Source organism: Oreochromis niloticus, linkage group LG17 (genome assembly GCF_001858045.2).
Source record: "Oreochromis niloticus isolate F11D_XX linkage group LG17, O_niloticus_UMD_NMBU, whole genome shotgun sequence".
Lineage (NCBI taxonomy): Eukaryota > Metazoa > Chordata > Actinopteri > Cichliformes > Cichlidae > Oreochromis > Oreochromis niloticus.
The window spans coordinates 6105528-6123857 of record NC_031981.2 but is presented as its reverse complement, the minus strand read 5'-3'; the positions used below and the strand labels follow the sequence as shown (position 1 = coordinate 6123857).

General features: G+C 39.0%; 1 long non-coding RNA gene across 1 annotated transcript; it reads right to left on the bottom strand.

The window, feature by feature from the left end:
• Positions 1-6059: 6059 nt before the first annotated feature.
• Positions 6060-10378, bottom strand: LOC112842673 (uncharacterized). The gene is made up of 2 exons (XR_003214622.1): positions 9659-10378; positions 6060-9576 (listed from the first exon to the last, which is right to left on the bottom strand). It is a non-coding gene; the product is annotated as an uncharacterized LOC112842673 (long non-coding RNA).
• Between the last annotated feature and the right edge of the window lie 7952 nt (positions 10379-18330).

Genomic DNA, 18330 nt, shown 5'->3' with positions numbered 1-18330 from the left:
AAATGCTGGTTGTGGTTTTTGCAGTAGGACTTAAAAAGAATGATAACACTGTGAGGTATGTGGGGATTTACTTTAAGCATACACATCTATATGCTGTATTTATTTTTAAGGTTGTGTATGTCTCTCTATATACCTAATGTATTCATGCATGCATATATGTGAATATGCTCCTGTCAGCGTGCATAGAGGACGTGCATACATGTGCGTGCCACCCAGAGCACAGGTGTGTGCAAAATGCAAGCCCCGTGGATTGGCGTTAACTCTCTCGCTCTTTCACACTTACAGGCAGACACACAATCATATGGCACACTGACACCTCCCTGCAATTAGCCTCTTCTCTGGTGCTAGCGTAAGCCACTGTAAACTAGTGTAATCCCTGTACTTAACTGTTTAAACACATCCCGCACAGATCCTCCCATATAGACTGTTGCTAGCTTTGTATTCTGGTTTTACGGTCAGCTGTGGAACAGATGGGCTTTTCTGAGGGGTACAGTAATGTACAGTAAAATGTATTCGGTGGATAACCTACAAAATAGTCCTATCCTTGTACGCTTTTTCATTTATCCTCTCTGTGCTTTTCATTTTCTTTCGATGCCTTAGATGGGTGGATTGAACATATCTTTTGCAGTCTCACCATTTGCACACGTATGCTGTATGTAAAGACGGGGGGTCTTTTGTACAGTTTCCATGTGGGATGTCTCTGATGCGCATGGCTGAGAGATATAACTTGTGCAGTCAGCAGTTAGTCAGGAGAGGTGGTGCGCTAAGGTGAGGCTAATTTGTTTTTTGATTGGCATTGATTAAAGTCAGTCCCAGGGGAGCTGTGAACATACAGGGAGTCACTCATGATATACCTCGAGTGTGTGCTACAAAAGCCGTTTCACTATCTCTGTATGTTGCTTTCCCACAAAGAAATAGTTTGCAACTCTGGTAGTTGCTGTTCATGTCCTTTGGCTTTCAAACAGTGCACAGGATGCATTCAAATGTCTCAGTGTAAAACCACATCATATGTGTTTGTATACCTTCCTGAAGAAGAGATCATTTAATTTAATAGGTTTTACAATAAAGCAAACGCAGAAAATGCTTCCTGCATTCCTGGAATTGCAAGAAATGATGCACTTTGAGTGACAAAGTGCATCCTTTCAGGCCTTTAATGCATGAACTGAACTGAATATTTAAAGTGGTTTAAGCGAGGGCCTTTTGTCTGTATGTGGCTAACATGATATACGCACACTGTAACACAGCAGGGTAATCCTTAACCTGAAAAAGCTGAAGAAGTGTAGGAAGTGTAGAGGTGCCACCTACATTTAAGTGGACCACAACAACTGAACACTTGACCCTGCGGTGCGTCTGGTCCAACCCCAGCAGATAAATGACAACACTGGTATTTTTATGAGGTTAAAATGACCATATAAAAGTTTGTAGTCACGTGAGTAAGTGCATGTAAATTCTCTGCTCTTATCTCCACTGTCAGTCTAGATCCAGGAGTAACTTTCTGTTCAAGTCTATTTAAAACCAAAGCACAAGCTTTCCCAAAAACTGCTCTGGTGTTTTGACAAAGAACAAATGAAATGAACTGAAATAAGAAAAAGAATGAGAAGTTATTTGGAATTCACACATTTGTCAAGCTTACAATGAAACAAAGCTAGGGTATTTTACTTGTAAGGAACTCTGAACCTCGGTCTTGTATCAGTCATATTTTATAACAGGTGCCTATAAAAAATGTCAGCTCAAAATAATACCTGCCTAACAAAAGCTTAATTCAAAAATACGTAGATAAATGAAAACTAAAAGAATTTTGATGTAACTCTTAAGCTGAAAGCAATTTAACAGTACATTAAATTGTTTTCTTTAAATGACACTTAAGTTGATTCCTCTGCAGCTGCAAATATACTTTCACTTGAAAAGCAAATGTATTACATGAAGCTACTAGCTCCCATTTATCATAATCACTAATGTGTACAGGTCTGTACCCTCAAAGATCACAACTCTCTGAATCTTTTCACATATATAAATAATTTATTTCTAACATTTCTGAATCAGTCCCCGGCCGCACAGGCCAAGATGCTGGCTAGTGATCCCTAGCAACTACCATTCATTAGGGAAAAATCATTTTCTAAGAGGTAATAATGTAACAAAAACCTTGCACTTGTGTAGTTTGCATGGAAGATTTCGACTTGCCTGCAGACTCTCACAAACTGCTCTCCTAGCGGTAGTGAAATGGTAAAAAGTGTGACTGAAATCCAACACAGAGACTGTTCACCATCCACGTCAAAGTCGTGCCTTGCTACTGCGACCAAGAGGTTCAAAAAGGCACAGCTCAATTTGAAATCTGCTGGTTTCAGCAATAAGGCACAACTTTTACTTCTAAGACCAAGAGTCTCTGTTTCTGTTAACACTTTCATGTTGTTAAAGACAAGTCAGCATCTTCAACGCCAACTAGGAATGCAGCTCCTTCTTTGAGACCAATTTCATATCCAACACTTCACCTCTAACCACTCACAAACTGGTTGGTGAGTGGTTGCTAGGGGGTCATTACTCGTCTCTAGGCCTGTGTGACTGAGGGTTTATAGAGCAAGTTCACCACAATTTAATCACGTCACAAAAACTCTTAGCCAGAACACAATGCTTTATTTAATAAAGGAATTGTGAAATATCTTGCCTTCATGTACCAGTGTACATTGGAAAAGGTTAGAATTCTCCAGTTTGATGTGAGGGTATTATAACCCAATTAATAAACACATTTGCTGATGCCTGAAACTAAAACCGACGCAGTAAAAACACATTTAAGAAAGTGTGAGCTATTCTCATTGCTTTTTACTCTTGTCCCTGTTTTGACATTCATTTTGAATATACATCTTATTTTAAAACTATTATACATTTATTATACAGTTGTTGTATTTAGCTTCAATTTTTCACAGACCACTTGGACTTTGAGCACAGAGCTCAAAGTCCAAGTGCTTACAGTTCAAGGAGAACCTGGAGAGGAAAAGACCCCCTGTTGCAAAACCTTCCTGAGATTCAGCCTCATTTTTTTCCCTCTCAGCAGTGGTGTGTGTGTGTGTGTGTGTGTGTGTGTGTGTGCGTGTGTGTGCGCGCGTCTGTGTGTGCAGGTGTTGACAGAAAATGAGTTCTCCCCACGCCCATTTGATTACATTTGCATTAAACTAGTCGAATGTGTAGTTGGGAGTGAGCTGTACATTTCATCACCCGTTTATCCCATCTTCTTACTCTGAACGTCTGATTGCAGTCTATTGACACATTGTTTTCTTTCCACATATGTTTGCACTATGCATTGCGCAGTGCTTGCATTGCTCAGTTTTTACAACACGTTGAGGCAAGACGACTAAATGCTGATGCAAACACATCCTGTAGCTTGAGCTATGGAAACGCATGGATGGATGAAAGAAGCAATGCTGATGCAACTTTCCACTGTAGACGGTGCTCCTGGGATGCTACACACACATGTGTGCACACACGCTCATCCATCCATACCTCCAAATATCCTTGACGGAACAAGTCAAGCGGAGGTCCTTTAATGTTATGGTCCCTATTGCTCTTGTTAATCTGTTCAGCGTGACAACCTCAATAATGCCTTTTCCCCCGTGTGCATGTGCGGTTGTGTGTGTTTAAAATATTGCGGTGAAGTGCGAGGGGGGACCAAATAATGTACACAAGGCCCCAGAGACGAGTTGGGGCACCATCGGGGTCTCCCACTCATTGCAAACACACATCTATCCTGACAATGCCGACAGTCCATTAACTCCATTTCCCTCTGGACCTTTACCATTAACGGACCCACAAACACCTCACCCCACCCTGCCTCTTCTCTTTACCCCCTCTTTTTCCTCCCCCCTTTTCCATTGATCTGCCTTTGCCACTTTGCAGGGGGCCTTTTTGGCTTCTTCTGCTGTTAATAAGCCCCGAACTCTGGCATCATTTATCAGGAGATCAGAAAGATCACATTCCACTCTGCAAGTATCATATAATATATAAGCTAATATAAATCCCCACCTGGATTGCAGATATGTTAGTTTAAGAAAGCAGCACATTTTTGTTGGGTGCAGTGGCAAAAAATTATGTCTGCGAGGTAGGTTATAGAGAGCGGCAAAAGACCCTCAAAGCGGGAAGTGTAGATGATGACATGAAACAGCAATGATCCCCATGGGGAGATTGGTTTACCTCATCTACTAATCTATATGAGAGACATGGATTTTAATACAGCATTAGAGGAATAAAAAAATATAATGATAGTGAGGAATATCACAGCATAGGTCCAGTATAGCAAAGAGCATGTTAGAAAAAAACAAAAAAGATAAGGCTGACATGAAAAAATACCTGCTCTAACCATTCCCTCCCTTCTCTTTCTTTTTTCTCCGATGTAGTGAAGAGAATACTTGACTTTCAGCTAATTGTTGCCACTAGTTCTTTAAATGGTTTTACACACTGCCTTGTGACAGCATGGAGCTTTTTTGTAGATGCAAATAAACAGAATTCATTACAAAAACAATGGGAAAGCAGTAATTAGCCAGATCCACTACCCTAACAGAATGGTGTTGCATGTTAATATATTCAGCTCATGAATTACAAACAGCGAGGGGGTGGGCTAAAAATATCATCAAAATTCCTGCTTGAGTTCTAATCTGAATGACAACATCCTGATTGTCTGTGTGTTTAAAGACAAAATAGAAATATGTGGTAATAATTATTAGCTTATTTCTGAAAAGCCTTCTATTTTCTTATTTACGTGGAGAACAACTGACACATTTGCATATTTCTTCTTTTGGTCTGCATGTAATTTTCCATGTATTTAATAATATTGCTCAGATTTCCAATGAGCTGCAATCTACCACCTTTATTTTCCTCCCCTGCTGGTACTCATACATAAATTACAACACTACCTACAAGAGTTTTTCTGATTTATGTCTGGTAAAGGCTGGGCGCTGTCAGTTATTAGCAAAGTAAAGCAGATCATTACCATGACTGTATGAGATCCGTCGGATACACGGAAATCTTAATATTCTGCTGGTCTTGAATTTAATTAAAAGGCAGCACTGTAAAAAAGATACTTTTCGCTTTAACATAATAAGGTTAGCACAGGGCTGCCTTAAAAAATGTGTTAGCTGCACTTTGGTTGATTAGTTAGTTCAATGTGATTATGAGTTTTTAAATTATAAAGCTAGTAAAGTTACGTTAAATGACCGGGAGGGGCCTTCTTCAGTCATAAGTCAGTTTTCTTCTCTTCAGTGAATAAATGTATTTGAAACGATTGGGGGTTTTTCTCCCCATTTTTTATTAAGTAAACTACAAAAGAACATGTGGTTAAATTAAACACGTGTATAAGGTTTTACAGTGAATGCATTTGAAAACAGGGCTCAGCGTTTCCCTCATATGCAATTTTATGCAAAGTATGCAATAATGTAACCTGTCTGCTGCGCATGTGATTTCTATTTCGGTGCTGCAATAGAAGTGATATTTACGTTTCAATAAAAATCAGCAACACACAAGCACTTTTAGGTTTATAGTCCACATGGACCAATATGAGCCCCCGATATAATTTATTATTATGCCAATAAATGTGTACTATACAATAACCTGAGATCTTTGTAATCACAAGCACGGGGTTGATGGCTCTCATTTCAATTGCAACCCATCAGAGGATATTAGCACCCACATAATATTATGATGTGAGAGCTACACCCCAGGTCCTATAAAACTATTAGGAGGGTATCATGCTTATGATGCCTGCACCCCAAGGGGTGACAACATCTGTTTATATTTGTGTGTGTGTGTGCACTTGTGTTACTGACATTGTGGGGACATAAACCCAGTTAAACATCATTGTGAGGACCTCCCTCCCTTTGAGTGACAAAAAGCAATTTCCCCCAAAATTGAAATCATTACATTTTAGTGTAAACCAGATTTATTAATATACAATTTACAGTTATATAATTAGTATTTATGGTTGGGTTAAAGATAAGTCTACAGCAAATTAGTGTAAATCAGTGTAATGCTCTCTGAAGTGGTGTGTGTCAGGAAATGGGCAGAAGAAGGCAGACTGAAATAATAAAAGGCAAGCCTTTATTTAAGCTGTTAACAAAGCCCCAAAACCACAGGAGCTGTTGGAGGACAACACAGGGAAACATATCAGACACTGCAAACAGACAAACGTGAGACAAGGCTGTATATACACAGAGGGCTGATTAGACAACAGGTGACAGGTGGGGAATGAGGCACCACTAAACACAATTAACACGTGAGAATAATCGGGGAAGACCGACAAGAGGAAGTAAAACTAACACAGGCCATGAAAGAAACAAACCTTCAAATTAAAACAGGAAATAACCAAAGGAAACCGAAAATCCACATGATGACAAACACTTAACAGGTACGAGACAGAGAAGAAGCCAAAGGAAATGTCCTGAAGATGGACACAAGAAGTCTCACATTAAACAGAGAGAAGAGAACACTGGAGGAGAGGAAAGAGAAGACAGAGGGAGGACGAAATAGGGAAACACTTAAACCTGTACTACAACAACTAAACTGGGACATGAACCAAAACACTGAATGCAAAACTAAAACTCATCGCTAAAATAACCAACACAGGTCAGGGGTGTCATGGGACATAAAGCAGATAATCTGCTAGATTAAAAATAAACAACAATAAAAAAAAAAATACAGAAATTAAAAGTTGGAGGATGCCCAATCTCAAATAAATTCATGAAAATTTCAAAACACAATGGCAACAAAAATCCTAGGACCATGACGGGGGTGTGTGTGTGTGTGTGTGTGTGTGTGTGTGTGTGTGTGTGTGAGGCAAAAAGACAAAATGATAAAGCATCAAACAGACAGTGTGTGAAACAATGGAAGAAATTTTTCACATAGTAACTAATATTGGTCATGTCAGAGCTGGTGTCAACATCTGCACATGTGCAAGTATGTGAGACACACACACACACACACACACACGTGGAGGCATCTAGAGAAAGCCACATGGTTCCAAGCCTATTAAACTGCTCATTAGAGAGCTACTCACAGATGGTGCTGCTCTTTATACCACAGTGGAAATGGCCATAGAAAGCGTTTCATAGTGCCCTATGGCTATACAGTCACTACTCCACCCCCTACCACCACCAATCCTGAAACCTACTGCAAGATACAGCACAATAGGTACGCATGTTTGCAGGAGTGCATTCATACACATAAAGTGTGCCTCTGTAAAGAGAGTTTGCTATCTTTGACTTCAGTCTTACTGGCACTCGGCATGTTAATAACACAGCAGTCCTCGCTTTGTCAACCTTGTAGCGAACCTTGTAGGCATGACATCACCCAGGATTAAGTCTCTTTTTACTGGATTAAAGTTGATATCGGAACAGATTTTCTCCTTACTTTTAAAATACTCCTTACTCTGGCTCCAGCATTCATTTGTGTTCCTTTGAAGCCACACATAACTGCTCTTAACTTAAATCCCTGCAGCAGAACCCCATTAGCATTCCTAAAACACGAGGAGGCAGTGCATTTTCTGTGAGGAATAACACAACTCTGAAATAAAATGGTAATAGCAGAACACACCGATTGTTTGGCTGGTCTGTGACAGGCACCCTGTCACATGCACTGACATGCACTCTTTTCTGTTAGTATTACTGCATCTGAACCTGTCAGCTTCACACCTGAATGAGCACTCCCAGTTACTGTGATGGAACTCTTACTTAGTCTTATTCTGAAATATTTGCATATGACTGCACAAATCTGACCAGTGACACTAACGGTACTTTTCTCTTCAGCTCTCACGAATATTACCTTAAATAGCAACATATGTATACAGTAATACCATCTAATGGTATTCTAATTTGCAAAAGACCTTTTTCTGGGATGCGTTTTTGTTATTTCCAGTCCAGAAGAAAAATTTCTCTCAGTTCCTTTCTGCAAGGGGCAGGGTCAGCTCTCCCACATGCTGAAGCATCTTGCGGCACACATGCACCCACACACACCTAGACCTTTGTATAGAGTGAAAGGTGACATGCCTGTTGTTCCAAGCCAAAAAAAAAAAAAATAAGAAAAAATAAGAAAAACAACAGGGTCCTCAAAAGGCCTTAAAATTAGGTGAATACAGTCTCAGGTGAACTCCAAAAGATGGCATATTACAGAATGTCAAAATTAGGCCAAAATACAAAAGCAGTGTTTGAAAAATTAAGTACACCCCACTTTTACTAGCTATAACATGAAGGAATTTGAAGTAATGACTTTCTGTGTGACTATATCAGTCGCTCAGTTCGCCCACTCTTCTTTGCAGCACTGCTTCAGTTCACTGAGGTTCATGTACAGCTCTCTTAAGGTCCTGTCATAATCTGGAGCTTTATAGGGTCATTCCAACTCTTTGATTCTTTTCTTTTTTTCAGCCATTTTTTGTAGATTTGCTGCTATGCTTGGGATCATTGTCATGTTGCATGACCCAGTTTTGGCCCAGACTTAGCTGTTGGACAGACGGCCTCACATTTGACTCTAGAATACTTGGGTAATTCAGGGGACTTCATGGTCAACCACGAGATGCCCAGGTCCTGTGGCTGCAAAAGAAACCGTCACCTTTCCAGCACCGTGCTTACTATGAGGTGTTTTGTAGCGCTTTGCTGGTGCTGTGCATTAGAGCCAAACATGGCTCTAACATTCTTGAACCTTGCAGTTGTGAATAATCTTTCTTACTTCAGAATAATGGACCTTAAATGTACTAATATATACTGATAATTAACTGTTTTCTTTTTACTATGAATGCACCACACTCTTACTATCACATTACATTAGGCTGAAGCTATCAGGAGCATCAATATGTGATATAGGTTTAAATTTCTGACTTTACAGCACGTCTAAAAAGACCTATTGATTGGATTTATCTTTGTGTGTCTTTATTTGTATCTATTACACAAGATAATTTGGTTATTATATCATCTCTAAATGGCGAGAATAAACATGCTTAAAAAAGGATTAATGCATTTTATTTTGATAGTATCCTTCAGAGTCCTCAACAGATCCTCAAGTTGTTAAACTCTCGTGGCAGTTTAACTTAAATGCTAATACTTGTGAGTGGAAATGTGGTGCCGAAAGGACTTTGACAGAAGGAGAAAAAGAAAAGAGCTGTCAAGGGCTTAGAGGAGAAAATGGGACTAAACATCTTAACCTAGATTATTCCAGAGCCAAACAGCTGGCACCCGGTCTGCTGGCAGATTCCACTAGAATGGACGTACGCTCTCATTTATGTCACTGGCTGCTCTGTAGAGTTCGTCTATTGTTTTAGGGTTTGTATTTTGTTTAAATTACATGTTTTTTTTATGATTGTGCTCAGCTAAAGAGCTCTTCTGACAATACGGTATTCGGCTGTATTAACTTATCCACATGAATTTAAAAAAAATGCACTGTCAGAGTCCCTAAAAGGACTCAGGTGTGGACCGTGGGGAAAAGGAAGGGATCCAAACACGCTCCACTCCTCTCAAAATTACCCTCCACTCTCCCCTGCAGCCTCTCATCCTTCCCCACACTCGTTTGTGGGGTTTTCAGGTTTGCAGGGACAGGTCCAGGAAAGATCTACACACACAGAAGCTTCAGTTAGCAACAGACTCAAACGATAACTCACGAATTCAAGTTTTCAAGTAACAGGTTGACTGACGCAGATTGCTCAATGATCCAGCGATGAGTAACGTAGGACCATCGTCTTAAGTAGAACTCAGGATTACTGGGGATCAGCAGCAGGTGTGGTGATTGAACACAGGTGCGTGGGCCAGGGGCGGGAGCCCATAATGAGCACCGCCCCAGCAGAGGAGAGAGAGAGAGGGAGCAAAAAACAAAATAAAACATGTTGCCTAGCACGGGGTCAGCCGGCGAGGCACGGGGACCATGACATGCACGAAGAAATGTGAGAAATATAACAGTCACGCCACAAGAAGCAGACAACCATATGTGACAAACCTAAGCAACAAATTCCGTCAATTTTTCGGGTAGGGCTAACATGTTTGAGCTAACAAACACCAGGGTTTCCTTTCACTGTTAAAAAAAAAATCTCCATTTTGACCAGGCAGTGACCAGGGGGCAGTCTCAAAAATATGTGGAAGAATAGGTCTGTGAGCTGCCCATGCTAGCTCTGCTTTTTATCCTCCAGTCAACAGCTCAGGAGACCAAAGTCATATCTGAAGTGAAACCAAGTCTTTAAAAAATGAAAAGTTTTAGCGACTGTTTATACTTTTCACCCTGTTGTTTTAATCTTGATGTTTTTTTCCAGCTTCTCCCTTTATATAGTGAGCTTCCCTATTGCTCCGGTTCAAAATTCGACCCATGCATAGCGCCATCCTCTGCTGGTTTTGTAGGGGACCGCACACAAGCACATCTGTGTAAACTGCACTCCCATAATCCTTCAATTATGCAAACATGGTACCACGAATTCCTCACAAAGGGTGATGCGGTACAATTTTGCAAATTCACAGATTTTATACTTAACGAGGCAAAGGTGTGGAGTTACGCCTAAGCCACTGTAGGGCGTAGGGCATACAGATTATTTTAAATTATTATTACAAAATATTCTTTTAATTACATAATTTTGATGAACAGAAATGTTTCAGAAGAGAGACTCTTCTGAAATACTGAAGATTGTACAAGGTTGTTTCATGACTGTATTATAGATCCATCTTTTCTTCTTCTTCGTGTGTCAGAAATGAGACATTAAATGTTTTGATGAGACAATGAAGGGCTGATGTATGGTTGTCTGCCCTATGAGGAATGAAATTCCAATTTTGCTGCAGTTCTCCGCTTGAGAGCTCAGCAGTCGACTCTCTCTCTTATTTCATTGCCCCATATTTTCCTTCAGAGCCCCACCCTCTCTCAACCTGACCCATCTGCTCCCTTTTCTGTGATTGCCAGTTGTTTTCTTAGTTTTATTTACATTCTGTTCGTTTTTCTTCTTCTGTCTCTCTCCATTCTACAGGATTTTCTATGATTTTCCTGCCCCTTTCTCTGTCTCTCGCTTTCTTAATCAATATATCCATCACCGTCTCTTTCTCCACCTGTCTGTCTCTTTTCCAGTGTGAAAGAAAGGTCTAGAGAGCATTCTCAGCCCTCTGCTCCTCTTGTCTGTCTCCAGGGCAAGCAGCTGTGATGGGGCTTAATGCACTATTGATCCCTGTCATCCTTTAGAATTTACCTGCTGATGCACACATGGCACACCCACACACAAACACCCACCCATAGATACTATGATAATGCTATGTATACTTAAATGCATGCATATTCAATTCAATTCAATTGTATTTATATAGCACCAAATCACAACAACAGTCGCCTCAAGGCGCTTTATAATATATAATCACTTGCACCTCTAAGGGCAGAAACATACAAGGATACAGGTTTAAAAAGCCACATACACACAGAAGTGTCAAAGCACTTGACCCCACAAGTGCTTTGACATGTCACAGCAACAATAGCAGGACAACATTGCTCTTTAAAGTACATTAGCACAGCCACAGAGCTAAGAGCTTCTTAGAGAAAGTGAGAAACCATCAGATGTGTGAAGACTGCTATTGCTTTCCTTTTATCATTTCATTTATTTCTACTCTGTGTTTGCAGCCAGGAGAGAAGTGACTGGCAAAAGCATCAAGGCACATGCTAACATTAGCAAGCTATATAGCAGCACAGCAGCTACAGTAGACCACAATAAAGGTGGCATTGGTTTGGATTTTAATTCCTTTTGGAACTTGTCTTTTTATTCATTTATTTTTTTATTAATGACTCCATTTCCATCTTCTAACAGAAAAGATATTGGAAATGGTTTTCCCAATATCTTTCCATCAGTACCATCTTGGTTGTCAGTGACTTGTGATTAGCCGATGAGTTTGCAATTTCATACCACAAATAATACATGATTTCGAAACATGGTATGACTTAGCTTTCTAAAACAGATTTTTTAATCAGTATGACCCAAACTCAGTGACAGAGACCATAAACACATCAGGAAAGTGTTTGCTGCTTTCTCATAAACTTCTACAGGACTAGAAGACTTTAAGCAACCACAGCTAATCTAGTGGCTTTCAGACAGAACACAGCTTTAAGGAACTTTAGCATTAGCTTAATTTTCCTGACCTGGAGGGTATGTTTATGTTTTTATATTGTCTATGATGTCAATATATCTAGTAAGATAGTATAGTAAGAAAAACAAATGCACAAGTTGTAGTTTAATGCAGGCTTTCATATTGTGAAACTTCACTTTCTGAAAGCTTATTGCATTCTTGCCAACCTTGAGACCTCAGAATTAGGGAGACATTGAAAAGGGCTGTTGGCGGGGGCGGGGGGAGTGGTATACATATACATATATATAGAAAAAACTTGAATTTTACAGTGTTTATTTATCAGATAAAATAAGTTAATTGTAATAAGTGCACCGTTATTATTGTCCGGCCAGAAAACGTGGGGGTGTCCAAATTCAGAGGTTGGATCCGGCCTTCGCGGTCTAAGTGGGCGGGGTCCTCTGAAAGCCAGGTAGACCGGAAATGAGCGACTGTGAAATTGGACGGTCAGAATTACGTTATGAGCTCTCTCGGTGGAGTGAAACTCAGCTGTCTGCTCCTTGCTATCTAAAATATAACCGGCCACTGACGTAAATTTTCAACCATCTCACACTTCTGTTTAATCAGTTTTCTGTTTGACGTTTATTCAGCTGTGTGAAAACCCCTGGAGGAACCCTCCCGAGGGAAAGTTTTATTTAATCTAATCTAATAACTTTAATCTCAGCCAAACCGATTTACTCACGAACAAATAAAACACTGAAAAAAGCCAAACAATAACATGTTTAAGTTATCAAAGTGACCTATATATCATGTTTAACCTGAGTAGCGAAAGACAGCGAGGGTTTGAAACGATGTGCCGGGAGTTCGCTGTTCTCGCCGGCTCAGATATTTGAAGTTTACAAAGGGTTGGCATGTTTGGCTTATTGTGACATTTGTTTTCAATCGTTTAGCCTCAATAGCTGCCAAAACAGTTAACCTTGAAAAAGTATATACCTTTTTTTCCAACTATGGGAAATTTATGTAATTTAGTTTTATATTTTCTATCAGATTAATCTAATCTGATAATCATCAGATTACCTAAAATGTTATGGAGATATTTCCAGAAAATCTTTTTTTTTTTTTTTTTTTTTTCCCAGAAAATCTTTAAAAGGGGTGGAGCTAGGCATAAGTGAGAAGTGATTTACTTTTGGAGTCGATCCAAAGCCCAAAGTTGATGTAGTTCTGGGAATTTTTTTTCTTTTGGAAGTATTCCTTACTATTATGAGACTGGACAGAACTGGACATTTTGCATCAGGTCTTCAGAAGTATATATGAAATTGACACAAGATACAATTTGTGAGACATGATCTTAAAGTTCTTAAGGAAATATCACAAACAAGGACGTGACTGATTATTGTGTGAAGGGAATTTTCAGTCTTTAATGAAGTTATGCAATCAAACGTGCTTTTGTAGCACAAACCACCATTTTTTTCCTCAACCTAACTAAAATGTTACCTAAAGCTTACAAAACTGCAAATAATATAAATGAAAATAAATATTTCTGGCAGAGAAATCCTCCCTGTAGCTGTTTTCACCCCAAAACAGTGCTGTAGAAATACATTACATTAATAAAGAATACATGAAATCACAAAGATGATTCTATAAACCAGACAATTAGCTTACATCATTTAAAAGTCCATCATAGGAACACCTAATGTGCCATATGATCATTTTATATTCATTATAGCTTTGTGCTTAAACTGAAGTATAACCAATTTAAGGCTCCCTCGTAGCTACCCCAGGCTGATAAATTATTTCTCTAAACACCCCTCCAGTTAAAGAAACTATTTATCCATACAGAATGGTATCCATTTGCCTCATAGTGTATACAATAAAGGGGTATAGCTTCCAGAAAATATAAAACCTTGTGAAATTTGATGTGCTTGAGATTTACTGTGCTTTACTATTGTATGTTAAACATCTTTGATGGAGGCTGAATGCATAACTCCCGGTTAGGGAATAGGAGGTATATTAATTTTTGTCAGCACGCTGCTGTGCTGGTGAATGTAAGGCAAAGCCTGAGGTGCCTATGAAAGATATAGGGTTGAGAATCTAAACTGAACTGCAAGCTACAAGAAAATATAGCACAATGTCCCAATGCATTTCTTTGAATACCCCAGAGCTCACTGTAACATCTTAAAATTATTTGTTTTGCTTGACCAAGACATATAGCTGATATAGCGCAGCATCTGGACCAGAAACCACATTAAATGTATTGTTAACTTTTCTTAAATGTAGCAAATCGTTAAAAATAAAGTTTTGCGATTTTTGAATTCATGTGTTATGTGTTAATCAAATTTAAGGCTGATAAATACTATGTTGGTTACGTACTAGTGGGATTGGTGTGATTTTTTTTTATGCTGTTTTAAACCATTGCTGCAATTTCTCTCACAACACGTCACAACATGTAAACGAGCATTGCTTCATCTTTTTGCTCCCATAATGCTGTAAGTGTGCATTCTTATGTTTAATTAGAATCTGAAAAATAATGAGACTCGTTGTTTTGTTGCACTGTAGCATTATGACGAGGCCGCTAATGCACCCTGTTTGAGTAAAGTGCCTTTTTACATTTACAAGGAGTCTTTGTGTGATTATAAGACTCTAAGATTAGATTTTTATCTCACATACCGTTGCGTATTCTATCTCTGCTCTGTTACAGTTAAATACTTCTAAAATACATTCTTTATTCTTGTCTACATGTAAAATTTTAAAAGGATTTGTTTCTGTATGATTTATTTCTTTATTTCTGATTTGAGGGAACTTGGATGGCTGCAGTTACAGCCACACAGTGGTAATATCAGTGTAGAGGCTTACACATAACACTGCATTCACATTTGTCTTTCTTTAAATATAAGGTTTAATTTACAGGACAATAAATAACTGGTTTTGGTTTAGAATTAATTCACATACTCACATAACACTGTATTCTAAAATAAGTCCGCACATTTTAGTTTACAGTGTTATGTATGCTTTAGTGTCTTTGTTTTCTGAGTTACCTTAGTTGCAGCTGCTCCAGTCCATAATTGAGGAGCCAAGAGGTGGAAAATGGGCGGACCAAGCCTAGATGGAAAACTGCAAATTGGCTCATTCCATAACTCGGGATCATGGGGGGGAATTGGAGTTTGTTATATTAGCTCCAGTTAGGTTTTGTGTGTTTTACCGCTTTTTGTGTTTTTGTGGGCTGATCAGCGATTATTTAAGTTTCCCCTTTGTCTTGTTCAGGCAGGTCAGTTTGTTTGAGTTATCAGTATTATTTGTTGTTAACTTTGAGTAGAGTTCTGTTATTTTGGCCTCTTTTATTGGCCCAAGATTTTGATTTTTTTTTGTATGATTTAACCAACTGTGTTTTGGGGTTAAATAAAAAAATCTTTTTTTTGGACTTTAACCTGTGCCTGAGTTTCCTTTGCTGCTCGGTCCATCACAGGAACTTAAATATTAAAAACCATTAATAATCGTAATAATTTTCTTGTTGTGTTTTGGCAGGGAATACAGAACACAACTAATGCGATTAATACTGGCTTTATGTGACTGTGCTCCAGTAATCGACATCAGCAGGTCAGCGGATAAACAGAAATTGGTTGTTTGTTAGTGTCTTCTATGGGAAAGACTTCTCATTGAGGCGTCATACTGAAACAATACACTAAGGATGCCTTCTATCATTCTAGTTTGAACCATGTTACTTTTTATTATTTATAATTAAATAATTCATCTTGTGCATTGGCAGAAGAATAACGTTGAACTTGCTCTTTGAAATTATACCACATTGATGGGCCCCAACCCCATGTTAAAAAAAAGGCGTGAAATTCAGTCATACATGCATGTGAATATCTGTCTGGTCATGTGATAATTGGTTTAATTATGTATCATCTACACTCTCAGTATGTCTGTTTTTCATTCCCTGTCTGATGAATGACGCTTAGTCATCATCCGCAGAGATGCGTATACAGTCTGTTCCTCCCTTTGACTCAGTGAATTAATGGCTGCTGGGAGTGTAGCAGCAAAGCTCTGGGATCGATACATCAGGCCAATAGAAGACCCCCCCTCCCACCCCATGTTTGTGCTTCAAACTGTGTGAATATTTATTTGTCCCATCCTCTGCGCTTGTGTGTCTGCACTTATGTCTCTGGTCTGTAAATTTATGGGTGTGCTTGGATATCGCTGCATATCTGTGGTTTTGCGAGCCTATTGCAGGTCGAGACTGTTGACACAGACAAATCAAAAGCCTTGACTTCTCCTAATGCCTCCTTTCCCTCGTCAGCGTCTTCCAGGCAGTGACTGCAAATCATTACCTCTCTGTTTTTCTGCCCTCTCCTCTGCTGTTCGTCCTATTCTGCATTGCCAAAGTGCTGCTGCAGCAGTATGTGGGATTAATTAGTAAACACAAAGTGCTAAGTGGAAAATCTTTGCAACAACAGGAATAGTTTGGTTACAATGATTGATGGAGAAGAGGAAACCCACAAGACGTTTGCTTGTTAATGAACTTCAGAGATGACGCTGGGGGTGGATCGTGGAGCAAAAGATTTAATATTTTCCACTGAAAACACACTGGGGACCTGTTCATGACTACTGTTTATGGTTAGCAGAGCATTTAAAACCCACCAAAAAACAGGAGTCTAAGAAGAGCAAAACTGTTAAAATTCTAAAACAAAACTTTGCACTGAGTTCGCTTGGATAGACCATTAACTCCTTGCGGAAGAAATCTTTCATGATTTTACTATGGCTATGCATCGCATGTTTTCTGATGAGTAAATATGCAGCCATATTTACTCATCAAAAAAACAAAACAAAAAACAAACATTAAAAATGTTCGATAGACTCACAAATTCACCTAAGGCAAGCAAAACTGTTTTCTGAGGGTCACAGGCAAAACACAATGTATTATACAACCCCCTTGCTTTATAATGTGTGCTCAGGTAAGAAAGTTCTCGGCTTATTGATTTCTCTACAGCAGCCGTGAAAGAAAAGATGCAAGCAAACAGAATCCGTGGGGGACTTTTAAAGGTTTGAGAGAAATGTGATGTAGAAATGTATTCAGCTGAGTATGAACTCAATTTTTATCCATGAGAAATGGACCTTTGGTTTCACACATTAGTCTCATGTTTGATCAGATGTTACCACTAGACTCTAAGTTTCATTTCTGTGCTTTACAGTTAAATGTCTCAACGGTTACGGTAACAATTTGCTTAAAACATCATTGATCTTTTTACTTTTCATGTTGTACTTTAAATGATCTATAGCCAAATGTCTACAGCATTGAGAACCCATCATCTTCAAATATGCACATTTACACCCTAAACAGAAGAACTCTCTGTCATGTGTAACTTGTATTTATGGGGAATTCTGAATATGACTCCTTCATAGGAGTCAACATGTGTTTTTGTTTCTTTTTAATCATTGTGGGGTAACACTTTACTGTGGTAAATCCAGTATTTACATTACAGTTTGATTCACGTCAATGGGCTGATGGGCTGATAGAAATGGGCTGATAGAAAAACATTCAACATGATGTTTTTTTCACCACATTTGCAACAATTAGGTGATTTGAGGTTATGTACAGGAAATTGGGAAACTTGTGGATGGTCTACAACTTTTGAGGAGTGGAGATGCGAACTAAACTTTTATATTTATTGCATAAAAGGACAATGCCATGATGGTGTGTCCCGGACAGAAACAACTGCAGTGTGCAGCTAACAAAACGTGGGCTCTTTGGAAGCATCTGCACAGACCGCAAGCTAAGTCAAAGCTAGCAAAGAACCCACAGTGATGGTACAGTAAAGTTGAGTGCATGCCAATGCCAGCCCAGCAGCCTGAGTCTGATCTTCAGCGGGTAACAAAGGCAGTGATGTGGAGTCAGGCTTGTAACACTGTAACCTCAAATTTGACCTGCACATTTTTCTACATTAGCGTCACAGTGGCAATCTCATTGAAATTTCTTTGTGGTTTAAAACTTTGCTTTGTGTTGTCAGCTTGTGTTTTTATGCAAAGACTAAAAGAAAGATTACATGTCTGTCATCATTAGGATAGGGATTTGTGTCAGTGTGTGGGACTGTGACCTATGGTTATCTGGTAATCCTGTAAATCATATGTATCAGGACTTGTTACAGAGTAACACAACAGTAACTTTACAAGCAGTGTAACAAGTTAATTTCTCCAGACAGTAATTATGTAACCTAATACAATACTTTAAAAAGAACAGAAACAGATAATGTGCGATTAGCTACTTTTTTAAGTAACAAGTGCAGTATTGTCA